Genomic DNA, 13,974 nt, shown 5'->3' on the forward strand with positions numbered 1-13,974 from the left:
TAAAAGACAGCCTCTCCCCCAACTAAGATGTTCTTTTTTTGGTCAGCTCCAGGCCACATGCTGATTGCCGTTGGTAAGTAATTTGTAAGGATGTGCTCAGGCGTGTTCACAAACAGCACATGCAGAGTCCACCAGGAAGCCAGCACTGCACAGTGCCAATCACAAGCAGTGAGACATTGGCCCGATATGCAGCTGCAGAGATCCAGAAATGTCTCACTGCCTTTGATTAGCGATGTGCAGTGCCGACTTCCTGGCGGGCTCTGCATGTGCTGTTAGTGAACACGGCTAAGCTCATCCTTAGTAATTTGTTTGCTGGATCCTCTCCCTGCCAAACCTACCCCTCCCTGTTTAGCCTCTCATGAAGTTGGAAGACCCTAATTGCTGGAGGTAAATCCTAAGAACTGGGTGCCTTTTTGCGCCAAGGTCATTGGCAAAATGATGCTTAAACAGCATTGACATTGTACAGGTGTTGTATTATAAGAGCTCTGCAATCTCATCATTGCCTCTCACTAGAGTTTATTTTTTTTCAGGCAGACTATCATCCCTGCGTATAGTCTCAAGGATCAGGTTCCACCCTTACTTGTTGAGGGGCACGCTAATATATCTGTGAGAACACATTATTTTTAGTTGATTGGCTAAAAGGTAGATCCACTATACAATCCCTCCCACTCAAACTAGCCTCAGTTTGCTTTTTTTGTTGCTAGTTTGCCACTGAGCTGCCTGAGGGGAATATACCCAGTCTCTCTTTGGCCATATAGGCATACTTACCTTCCCCCAGTAAAAGGTGGTTGATGTTTCTGGAGGTAGACTTTCTACTCTTCTTTTTGTCCCTCTTAAGCTCCATACACACGATCAGAAGTTCTGCCAGCAAAAGTTGGATGTGAGCTTTTGGTCAGAAATTCCGACTGTGTGTATGCTCCATAAGACTTTTGCTGGCAGAATTCCAGCCAGCAAAAGATTGAGAGCATGTTCTCTTTTTTTCGGTCGGAAAAATTTCTGATTGGAAATTACGATCGCCTGTATAAATTCCGATGCACAAAATTTTTACGCATGCTTGGAAGTAGGGATGAGCCGAACACCACCCAGTTCGATTCGCACCAGAACTTTCGAACGGACCGAAAATTCCTGCAAACTTTAGTACCCCATTGAAGTCTATGGGACTCGAACGTTTGAAATAAAAAGTGCTAATTTTAATGGCTAATATGCCAGATATTGTCCTAAAAAGGGGTTGGGGACCCGGCCCCCACTGGCATGGTGAAAAAAAAAAAAAAAACTCCCCTGACCCTGTCCTGGTGCCGTAATCACACAGGTACTTATTGATGGGCCTCTGCTGCGTGTGCAGCCGCTGCAGCATGGCCAACGTTGAGTTCCACCTGGTGGGCATGTCACATATAAGGCGGTTCTTTGGCAGGTTCAACTCCTTTTGGAGCTCAGCCAGTCGAGCACTGGCATTAAATGATCGGTGGAAATGCACACAGACTTTCCTGGCCTGCCTCAGGACATCCTGTAAGCCTGGGTACCTGCCCAAGAACTGCTGCAACACCAGGTTAAGGACGTGAGCCACACAGGGCAAATGGGTCAGTTGTCCCTGTCGGAGGGCGGAGAGGAGATTGGTGCCATTGTCACAAACCACCATTCCTGGCTTAAGCTTGCGTGGTGTCAACCACCTCTTTGCCTGCCCCTGCAGAGCTGACAAAATATCTGCCCCCAGTGTGGGTCCTGTCCCCCAAACAAACTAGTGCAAGCACGGCATGGCATCTTTTTGCCTGCTTATTTGCGTAGCCCCTTGAAAGCCTACGGAGCACCGCTGGTTCCGAGGACAGAGCACTGGAAGAGGCCATGGAGGAAGAAGAAGAGGAGGGAGTAGAAGAGAGGTGTGTCACAACCAGTAGTAGCATTTTGGAGGCGTGGTGGCGGAACAACCTCCAGCACTACTGCACCTTGTCCTGCATCTTTCCCAACTATCCCTGTCCATACCTGCTGGGGACCCGCCACTGAGGAACTGCACGTTGCACAAACTCACAGAAGGGGGCCGAGTCTACCAACTGAAAAGGCAGCAGTTGAAGTGCTAGAAATTTAGCCAAGCTAGCATTCAACCGCTGGGCATGTGGATGGCTGGGAGTGAACTTCTTTTGATGGTCCAGCAGCTGGGGCAGGGAAATTTGCCTGCTACAATCGGACGTGGGTGTACTGCTAGCAGAGTGCCCGCAAGTACTTGGCTGTGACACATCTAATTCTACACCTTCATTCCATTCCAGTGCAGGTTTCAGAGACAAGAGTGGGGTTGGAGATCCCAGCTGATGAGCAAGAAGAGGTCCGCTTGGTTCTTTGGTGTGGGTCTTTAAGGTACGCTTGCCAACGAGCTGCATGGCAGGTCAACATATGTCTGGTCAAGCATGTGGTGCCCAAGCGGCTGATGTTTTGGTCACGGGAGATATGCTTGAGACATATGTTGCAAATAGCAGCAGTGCGATCTGATGCACTCATCTCAAAAAAGCCCACACCAAAGAAGTTTTAGAATAATGCGCAGAGGAAGCACCCTGCACAGGCGAAGCTCTGCGGTGTGATTCAGTCGGTGTGCTGCCCCTAAGCTGGCCCCCGGAGGGCATCCTGCCTTGTTTGAGATGTGCCTCCACCTCCTCCCTCCTATCAGGCACCCATGTGGTGTTAGTGACCTCATCATCTCCTCCCTCTTCATCACTGGAGCAAACCTGGCAGTATGCTGCAGCTGGTGGAACATGACTGCCAGATTGCTGTCCTTCTTGAGCATCCCCTCTCTGCGCTCACGCTACTGCCTTCCTCTAGCTGGGTATCATCATCAGAGCCTTCAAACGCTGGGCATCCTCCTGGAGCATGTACCCAACACTGTGCTCAAACAGTTCGGGGGACTCCTCAGGAGGACATAGTGGGTCTAGGGAAGGAGTGACTGATGACATTGAGACGAGGGAAGAGGACGCGTTGGCAGCTGCTTTGCTAGTACTGTGAGCCTGGATGAGAGAGGATGAGGAGGGCTTGGTCATCCACTCTATCAAGTCCTCAACACGTCCAGCTGCCAAAAATAAGGACAAGTGTGTCCCATGGCCACGTGCTGATGACAATGCACCGCGTCCACGACCAGCACTGTTGTCTCTAGACACAGATCCTGCTTGCCCTCTTTTATTGGCTCGTGACTGTCTGCCTCTCCTTGTTGGCCTTCCAGGCATAGTAATTGCCTGCAGGGAGATGAGAAAACCAGAAATTGGGTAGTTTATATTGTGCTGGAGGCACACAACACCCACTGTAAATGCTGCAGATGCCTGTATTAGAGAACACCAGTAATAAAGGGTAGATACAGGTGTATAATGTGCTGGAGGTACATAACACCCACTAACTCCTACAGATGCCTGTATTAGAGTACACCTGCAAAAAAAGGGTAGCTACAGATGTATACTGTGCTGGAGGCACACAACACCCATTTTAACTCATGCAGATGCCTGAGAAAAGAACACACTGTCCCTGCCTATCTTGCTCTTTCCCTGCACGCTAGAAAACGCTACACAAGGCCATCACGCTGGCGACCTTATATAGTGTGGGGCATGTACTAAACCGCTTGAGCTATAATTATAATATTATATATTATAATTATGGCTCTCCTCGCTGCCGGCGCTGTGATTGGCCAAGCATGTGGGGTCACAGTGCATGCTTGGCCAATCATGAGCCAGCAATGCACTGCGATGGTGCAGTGCGTTGTGAGCCGCAAGCGCCACACAAATTTGGCGCGAACGGCCCATAAAGTTCGGTATTCGCCGAACATACAAACAGCCAGTGTTCGTGTCAAACATGCATTCGACTCGAACACCAAGCTCATCCCTACTTGGAAGCATTGGACTAATTTTCTTGGCTCGTCGTAGTGTTGTAGGTCACCGCATTCTTGACGGTCAAAAGTTCAGGGAACTTTTGTGTGACCGCGTGTATGCAAGCCAAGCTTGAGCGGAATTCCATCAGAAATACCATCCAAGTTTTTTCCAACGAAAATCCGCTTGTGTGTACAGGGCATTAGGCTTTAAGTTTGATGTCAAAGTCTGAAACACACTTTCACTGGAAGACGTGGACCTCCAAGCCAGCTACATCTGGCTCTAAGTCCTCTCCCCAGGGACGGGACCCTTTCTGGTTTTTCTCAGATGTTTGGGTCCAGAGTGTGATTTACAGGGGCTAGAAACTGGCATTTTGCCAAATTTATCTGACTGGTCTTACATTTGCCATCTTGGAGGCATTTGGCCCGTTTTGGATCTGAAGAGACTCAACCTGTTCCTGAGCGGTCAAAAGCTCCACATGGAATCAGCCATTCTTTCCCACCTTTGGAGAAGGGGTTATTTTCAGGGCTCAATGGATATCAGGGATGTACACTTGGACATTCCCATTTTTCCTACTCACCAATGCCATCTGGATTTGGCGGTGGTACATTATCAGTTTGTTGCCCTTCCCATGGCCTGCCCAAGGCCCCCCAGGTTTTATCAAGGTGCTTTCTCTGTTGAGTGCTCAGGGGATACACATTTCGGGTTAATTGGATGATTTCCTGCTAAAGGATCATTTCTCCCTATCCTTGTCAGCCAATATCCAGTGGACAATGCAGACCCTGCAATCCCCAGAAGTCGTCGCTAGAATTAACACACCCATTAGGAGTATTTTATTTATTACAGGTATTTACTAGATATAGCACCTACAATTGACAATACATCTATATTGTATATTCACTTCCACCCCTGCCCTTAAGGAGCTTACAATCTAAAGGTGCCTAACTAACATTCACACATACACATCCTAGGGAAAATGTAGGCAGGAGCCAATTAACCTATTAGCATGCCTTTAGAGTATGGAAGGAAACCAAAGTGTATGGTGGAAAGTCATAAGGAGCATTCAAACTCCAGGCAGGTAGTACCATGGTTGGTATTCAAAATTAGGACCCTACTGATGCCAGGAAGAAGTTCTAACCACTGCTGACTACCTGGACCTGACATTAAAAACTTTATTCAGTGCGCTTTTGTGCCCAGGCCCTTTTGGCTCAGTGTCCTGGACCCGATATTAGCCTAATTTGAGGCAGCACCATATGCCCAGTCTCATGCCAGATGATTGCATCTCACCATTCTGACAGCATGGGGCAAATGGACTGTCTATGGACCACCTTATGCGCCGAACCTGCAAGGCCAGACTCTCTGTGGAGTGGTGGTTTTCCAACCTGAAGCTGGATTCAGAGATGCTCATTGTCCCAAAAACATGGAAAATTCTCACAAAGACAGATGCCAGCTTATCAGACTGGGTAGGAGTCCTGGATGCCCTCACAGCGAGGGGGGTCGGTCATGAAGTAAGCTATCTTCCCATCAACAGCCTGAAACTCTGTGTGATTCTGGTGTTTCTTGAACATTATACACCTCAGTTGTGAGGTAAGTTGATGAGAATTCAGTGGGACAATGCTATGGCCATAACTTACATCAGCCATCAAGAAGGCTCCAGAACTCAGACCTCTGAAAAGAAAGCATACTTGATGATCTTTTGGGAAGAACATTCTGGCCCCGTCCACATCCAGGTGTGGAAAATAGGCAGGTGGACATTCTTGGCAGTCAGTGGCTGAATACATAGGAATGGGCTTTCCATCCAGAGGAGCCAAAGGAATTCCAAGCCCTATGCTGCAGGTGGAGGACACCAGATGTGGATCGTCTGCTGAAAGCCAGGGACTGATTGGATTTAAGCATCCCTTCTCTTAAAGGCTAGGCAATCAAGTTCTTGCAAAGTCAATCATTGTGGCTGGAGATCATATTTTGCATAGGGCGAGACCAGGAAATTTTAGTGGGACAGATCATGTCCCAACTCCAACCTGGTCTAGATCAGCATTTGGCTCGAAGGGCAATCAAGGGGAAAATCTGTCCTGGCTGTTCTATTTCAGAGACCATTGGCCTCTCATTCATTGAGGCCTTTGTGCAGAGTGTTGAACACATTTCTCCCACTGTATGTTGCACTGGTACTTCATGACCTGGCTATTTCTGCCCTTAGAACATACAAGGCATATTCACTTACCTGACCTCCCTCACCAGATAGTCTGCTTAGCTACACTGACCTCACACATAGAGACTCTGTTACCCACCTAATCCTGTAAAATGTCTTTTCAAGTATTACACAAGGTTAAAGCAGAGCTCCACCTGAAAGGGCAAGATCTGCTTTAAGTACAACCCCCCCGCCCCCCATCATGTCATTTTTTTGGGGGGGTTCCCAATTTTGACAGGTACCTATTCCCACGTCCACTCAGATTGCCTAGGTGATCCAAGTGGAAGTTCTCCTCTCACCCTCCCTGCAGTCTTCTGGGTCCCGGGAGACTGCCGGACCATTCAGTAGGCGCAGTGGGCACCTGGCTTTGAAGCTGTCACAGCCTGGTGCCCACAGTTGAGATGCTGGCACATCACTGGATCGTGTGTGTGTTTATTAACACAAAAACTAGTTCAACTTTAAGGTTGTTCTAGAACTACAAGCCTTTTTTCTCCATATGGTGGTTTCCTCCTTCCATTTCAACCAGGGCACCGTCCTTCCCTTCTTGTCCTATTCTGTAACATCCTAAGGAAATTTTGTTCTACTAGCTGGATGTTGCATGCACTGTGAGAGTCTACCTCTGAGCTACAGCCTCTTTTAGGCAATCAAATTCCATCTTTGTACTTCCCGATGGTACCTGCAGGTGCCTCCCTACTTCTCGCTCCACCATTGCCAAGTGGATAAACAAATCATCATTGGAGCCTATGGCCTAAACCAGGGGCCTCCAAACTATGGCCCTCCAGTTCAGGAACTACAGTTCCCATCATGTCTTTGAATGTCAGATTTTTACAATGCCGGGACGTGTAGTTCTGCAACAGATTGAGGGCCATAGGTTGGAGATCCCTGGTCTAAACAATAGGGTTCTTTCCTTCGCTATTAAGGTACACTTTAACAGATTCATTAGTACTTTGTGGACTTTTCAGCATCAGGCATCGGTTTCTTCAATTTTCAAGCTTGCCACCAAGAATTTGGTTCACACGTTTGTCATGTTTTACATGTTTGATGTTTAGGCCTTCTCTCATGACAGTTTTGGGCATAAGGTGCTACCAGTTGCTATTTGAGTCTGTCAAGCCCTTCTTGATCCATCTTGCTAAGTGGGCCTGTTGGTGTTTGTTTGCTGTGTTTCCCATCCTTCAATTAGACTGCTTCTGGAAATAGGTTGTAGGGAGGGTTAGAAAGTCTGTGAGAGCAGAGTAAGGTATTTCTGCTTGTTCCCTTCCTCATATTCAAGACTATCATTTAACTCTCACATTCCTGGAGATGCAATAGGGAATAGGGACAGGGACAACTGACCCATGTGCCCTGTGTGGCTCACATCCTTAACCTGGTGGTGCAGCGGTTCTTGGGCAGGAACCTGGGCTTACAGGATGTCCTGAGGCAGGCCAGGAAAGTCTGTGTGCATTTCCGTTGATCATTTAATGCCAGTGCTCGGCTGGCTGAGCTCCAAAATGAGTTGAACCTGCCCAAGAACCGCCTTATATGTGACATGCCCACCAGGTGGAACTCAATGTTGGCCATGCTGCAGCGGCTGCACACGCAGCAGAGGGCCATCAATGAGTACCTGTGCGACTATGGCACCAGGACAGGGTCAGGGGAGCTCGGTTTCTTTTCACCACGCTAGTGGGGCATGATCAGGGATGCATGCACTGTCCTTTCACCATTTGAGGAGGCCACAAGGATGGTGAGCAGTGACAGTGCATGCATCAGTGACACTGTACCTCTTGCCCACCTGTTGGAGTATACACTGCATGGAATAATGGACAGGGCACTTGAGGCAGAACAGAAGCAGGAAGGGTAGGACTTCCTTGCCTCTCAAGGCTCCCTTTATCCAGTGTTACTGCTGTCCCACCCATCACACAGGAAGAGGACGAGGAGGAGGAGGAAGCTTGTGTCAGCATGGAGGTGGAGCCTGGCACTCAGCATCATCAGCAGCAGTCTTTTAGGGATGATTTACAGTCCCAAGAAACACGTGGACTTGTACGTGGCTGGGAGGAGGTGGCTGCGGATCATGTTGTCCTTAGTGACCCAGAGGACTCTGGACCGAATGCTTCAGCTAACCTACGCTGCATGGCCTCCCTGATCCTGCAAAGCCTGTGGAAGGATCCTCGTATTCAAATATATTAATAGTAAAAAGGTTAAGTCTGAGCATGTAGGCCCTTTGCAAAATAATCTGGAGTGGGTGACTGGGGACAAAGAAAAGGCTAACTTATTAAATACTTTCTTCAGCTCTGTGTATACAAAGGAGAATGGGGGAGCTCATGTCCATTATGGGGGTGGTACTGACGCAGCCCCAAATCCACAATGGCTCATAAGTGATATGGTCCAGAAATATTTGGACAGAATAAAGGTGGATAAAGCACCTGGACCTGATGGCATCCACCCACGGATCCTAAAAGAATTGAGCTCTGTAATTTCAAGCCATTGTATCTAATTTTGTAGGGACTCATTGATGACAGGAATAGTACCACTGGATTGGCGCAGGGCCAATGTGGTGCCTATATTTAAAAAGGGAACAACGTCTTTACCAAGTAATTATAGACCCGTTAGTTTAACTTCTATAGTTGGGAAGATACTGGAGGGATTAATAAAAGACCACATAGACGAGTTCTTGCAGGAAAAAAATATTTTGAGCAACAGACAGCATGGATTCATGAAAGACAGAAGTTGTCAGACAAACCTGATTTCTTTTTATGAGGTGGTAAGTAAAACCTTGGACAGAGGGGTGGCGTTGGACGTGATATATTTGGATTTTGCAAAAGCGTTCGATACAGTTCCGCACACACGGCTCATGTGTAAGGTTAGTGTACAGGTTTGGAAACATCAGTTTGTAGATGGATAGAAAACTGGCTTAATGACAGAATTCAGAGAGTAGTGGTTAATGATTCTTACTCTGAATGGTCTAAGGTTATGAGTGGTGTACCCCAAGGTTCAGTGCTGGGACCCTTGCTTTTTAATATCTTTATAAATGAGATCGGGTCTGGGATCAAGAGTAACATTTCCATCTTTGCAGATGACACCAAGCTATGCAGTGCAATAACGTCCTTACAGGATGTCACCAATTTACAAGCCGACCTCAATGCTCTGTCTAATTGGGCGACTATGTGGCAGATGAGGTTTAATGTTGAGAAATGTAAGGTTATGCACTTGGGGGCTAAGAATATGCATGCATCATACACGCTAGGGGGAGTACAACTGGGGGAATCCTGGAGAAGGATCTGGGGGTTTTGGTAGATCATAAGCTCAATAATAGCATGCAATGCCAAGCTGCGGTTTCCAAAGCGAGCAAAGTCCTTTCCTGTATTAAGAGAGGTATGTACTCCAGAGAGAGAGACATAATTTTGCCCCTGTTCAAATCACTAGTTAGACCTCATCTGGAATATGCCGTTCAGTTTTGGGCACCAGTTCTCAAAAAGGATATCGGGGAACTGGAGAAAGTGCAGAGAAGGGCAACCAAACTGATAAGAGGCATGTAGGAGCTCAGCTATGAGGAAAGATTAGAGGAACTGAATTTATTCTCTCTTGATAAGAGGAGATTAAGGGGGGATTTGATAAACATGTACAAATATATAAGGGGTCCATATAGGGAACTTGGTGTCGAGTTATTCACTTTACAGTCAACAATGAGGACAAGGGGGCACTCTTTACGTCTAGAGGAGAAGAGATTTCATCTCCAAATACGGAAAGGTTTCTTCACAGTAAGAGCTGTGAAAATGTGGAATAGACTCCCTGCAGAGGTGGTTATGGCCAGCTCAGTAGATTTCTTTAAGAAAGGCCTGGATTATTTCCTAAGTGTACGTAATATAACTGGGTACTAAAATTTATAGGTAAAGTTGATCCGGGGAAAATCCGATTGCCTCTCGGGGGATCAGGAAGGAATTTTTTCCCCTGCTTTAGCAAATTGGATCATGCTCTGCTGGGGTTTTTTGCCTTCCTCTGGATCAACTGTGGGTATAGAATTGGGTATATGGGCTGGTATATTTATTGTATGTGTGTATGTGTTTATATATATATATATATTTTTTTTTTTTTTTTTGGTTGAACTGGATGGACTTGTGTCTTTTTTCAACCTGACTAACTATGTAATTATGTATTCTTCGGATCAAGGAGAGGGACCATTACTGGCTGGCCACTCTCCTTGATCCATGGTACAAGGGGAAGGTTGCGGACCTTATCTTGCCATCGCAGAGGGAGCAGAGGATGAGACATCTCCGGAAGGCCTTGCAGAAAGGTCTGTGCAACGCGTTCCCAGAGACTGGGAGGTTACAAGCTCCTGGTCCTGGACAACGTGTTGCTGAGGCTTCGGTCAGTCACAGAAGGAGTGATGGAGAAGGCAGTCATCTGACCGATGCGTTCAGATAATTTTTTAGTCCGCAGCCCTAAGGTATGATCGGTTCCAGCAACCATCGCCAGCGTCTGATTTACATGGTGCAGGAATACCTAGTGGCAAGGTCAGACTTGGACACCTTTCCCACCGAAAATCCTCTGGCTTACTGGGTCTTGAGGATGGATCACTGGCCAGAGCTTGCACAGTATGCGATTGAGCTACTGGCCTGTCCTGCATCCAGTGTTCTTTCTGAATGCACCTTCAGTGCTGCTGGAGGCTTTGTAACCAATCACAGGGTGCGCCTGTCCACCAACTCTGTTGATCGACTGACCTTCAATCAGTCTTGGATCACCACCAGCTACCAAGCACCTGAAGCTGATGTAACCGAATAATTTTTTAAGACTGCCTATGCTGATGCTGAGTGACTGTCCTGTTTTGTTGACTGACTATCCTCTTCCTCCTCAATGATCCTGCTGATAGCTTGGAATAACATTTTTGGTTCTGGGTGACGCCACCAGCCCAATTTTTCAGCCCCTGTTTAACAGGGACATGTAATTACAATTTTGGATGCAATGCTCATTCCTGCACTCCAACTAGAGTATATGGGAGAGGTTGCAGTGTCGTGGCACCAGCACCAGTGCCTAAGGCCCAATTTTTCAGCCCCTGTTTAACATGTAATACAATTTTTGATGCAATGCTTTGCAACAGGGCTCATTTCTGCACTCCAACTAGAGTATCTGGGAGAGGTTGCTGTGTCGTGGCACCAGCAAGCAGTGCCTAAGGCCCAATTTTTCAGCCCCTGTTTAACAGGGGCATGTAATTACAATTCTTGATATAATATTTCACAGCTGGGCCCGTTCCTGCGCCCACCCAGAGTAACTGTGAGGACTTATAGTGTTGTGGCACCAGCATCACCACCACAACCACCAAAGGCCCATTTTTTCTACCACTGTTCAACAATGGCATGTAATTACTATTCTTGATATAATCATTCACAGCAGGGTGCTATAGTGCCCACCAAGAGTCACTTTGAGGGCTTACAGTGTTGTGGCAACACCAACACCTTAGGCCCCCATTTCTGCAAAGCATATAGGGCAGCCTCTACTTTCAAAAATGCAACTTAAAAACGTCTCCTACTTGCAAACGGAAGGAGACAACAGGAAGTAAGATGAAAAAAGACGGATGGCAAAAAAAATTATACAGGGGTGATAACCCTTCCCTATGTTTTCCAAAAAGCTTAAAAATAGATTTTTAGGCTGGAGCTACACTTTAAAAATGTACCAGTTCAAAATTACAAACATATTCTACTCAACACAACAAACCTACAGTGGTGTGAAAAAGTGTTTGCCCCCTTCCTCATTTCCTGTTCCTTTGCATGTTTGTCACACTTAAGTGTTTCGGAACATCAAACCAATTTAAACAATAGTCAAGGACAACACAAGTAAACACAAAATGCAATTTGTAAATGAAGGTTTTGTAAATGAAGGTGTTTATTATTAAAGGTGAAAAAAAATCCAAACCATCATGGCCCTGTGTGAAAAAGTGATTGCCCCCCTTGTTAAAACATACTGTAACTGTGGTTGTCCACACCTGAGTTCAATTTCTCTAGCCACACCCAGGCCTGATTATTGCCACACCTGTTCACAATCAAGGCATCACTTAAATAGGAGCTGCTTGACACAGTAAGGTCCACCAGAAGATCCTTAAAAGCTACACATCATGCCGAGACCCAAAAAAATTCAGGAACAATTGAGAAAGAAAGTAATTGAGATCTATCAGTCTGGAAAGGGTTATAAAGCCATTTCCAAAGCTTTGGGAATCCAGCGAACCACGGTGAGAGCCATTATCCACAAATGGCGAAGACATGGAACAGTGGTGAACCTTCCCAGGAGTAGCCGGCCGCCCAAAATTACCCCAAGAGCGCAGCGACGACTCATCCAAGAGGTCACAAAAGACCCCACAACAACGTCCAAGGAACTGCAGGCCTCACTTGCCTCAGTTAAGGTCAGCGTTCATGCCTCCACCATCAGGAAAAGACTGGGCAAAAATGGCCTGCATGGCAGAGTTCCAAGGAGAAAACCACTGCTGAGCAAAAAGAACATCAAAGCTCGTCTCAATTTCTCCACAACACATCTTGATGATCCCCAAGACTTTTGGGACAACATTCTGTGGACCGATGAGACAAAAGTGGAACTCTTTGGAAGGTGTGTGTCCAAGTATATCTGGCGTAGAAGGAACACTGCATTTCATAAAAAGAACATTATACCAACAGTAAAATATGGTGGTGGTAGTGTGATGGTCTGGGGCTGTTTTGCTGCTTCAGGACCTGGAAGACTTGCCGTGATAAAAGGAACTATGAATTCTGCTGTCTACCAAGAGATCCTGAAGGAGAATGTCCGACCATCTGTTCGTGTACTCAAGCTGAAACGAACTTGGGTTCTGCAGCAGGACAATGATCCTAAACACACCAGCAAGTCCACCACCGAATGGCTGAAGAAAAACAAAATGAAGACTTTGGAGTGGCCTAGCCAAAGTCCTGACCTGAATCCTATTGAGATGTTGTGGTATGACCTTAAAAAGGCCGTTCATGCTCGAAAACCCTCTAATGTAACTGAATTAGGACAATTCTGCAAAGATGAGTGGGCCAAAATTCCTCCAGGAAGCTGTAAAAGCCTCATTGCACGTTATCGCAAACGCTTGGTTGCAGTTGTTGCTGCTAAGGGTGGCCCAACCAGTTATTAGGTTTAGGGGGCAATCACTTTTTCACACAGGGCCATGATGGTTTGGATTTTTTTTTCACCTTTAATAATAAACACCTTCATTTACAAATTGCATTTTGTGTTTACTTGTGTTGTCCTTGACTATTGTTTAAATTGCTTTGATGTTCCGAAACACTTAAGTGTGACAAACATGCAAAGGAACAGGAAATGAGGAAGGGGGCAAACACTTTTTCACACCACTGTACACATTCCCTGTCTTGTTTGCACCGCCTGTATACTGCTGTTCTGAGTATATAGGGCCTGGGGGCCCCACGCCTTCCTTTTTTTAATTTGGGTACGGGGTTCCCCTTAATATCTGTACAAGACCCAAAGGGGCTGGTAATGGGCAGGGGGGCTACCCATGCCATTTTTCTCAATGATTTTCATCCGTATTGCCGGAACCAGATATTACATTAAAACCGCAAAGTTTTAAATTACTTTTTTTCCGTTAAATGTCATTTTGTGCAGGGACTGTTCTAAACACGTGCCACTTCAAAGGCATACTATAGACACCCCCCAGGCATAATATTTAAAGGAATATTTCACTTTTTTTTTCACTTTTTTTTTTTTTTCACGTCAGAGGTCCTGTGCTAGAGACTCATTCATATTGCCTTTCATTTATATCTCAGCACCATATCTCATCATCGTGGTTTGTAAATCTAATTTTCACTATTTTTTTTTTATTAAATACTCCAACGAAAAATTACAAACCTTCCTAAAGCATATCTAAACGGCGACATTCTACCAATATTATTTATCTCTTACCCACCCTAACCCTACCCATCCTAATCCCCCCCCCCACCAGCCTCCCCCCTTCCATAACCCTCCCAGATG

Source organism: Lithobates pipiens, unplaced genomic scaffold (genome assembly GCF_037356315.1).
Source record: "Lithobates pipiens isolate NorthernLeopardFrog02 unplaced genomic scaffold, aLitPip1_a1.2 Scaffold_16, whole genome shotgun sequence".
NCBI classification, from domain to species: domain Eukaryota; kingdom Metazoa; phylum Chordata; class Amphibia; order Anura; family Ranidae; genus Lithobates; species Lithobates pipiens.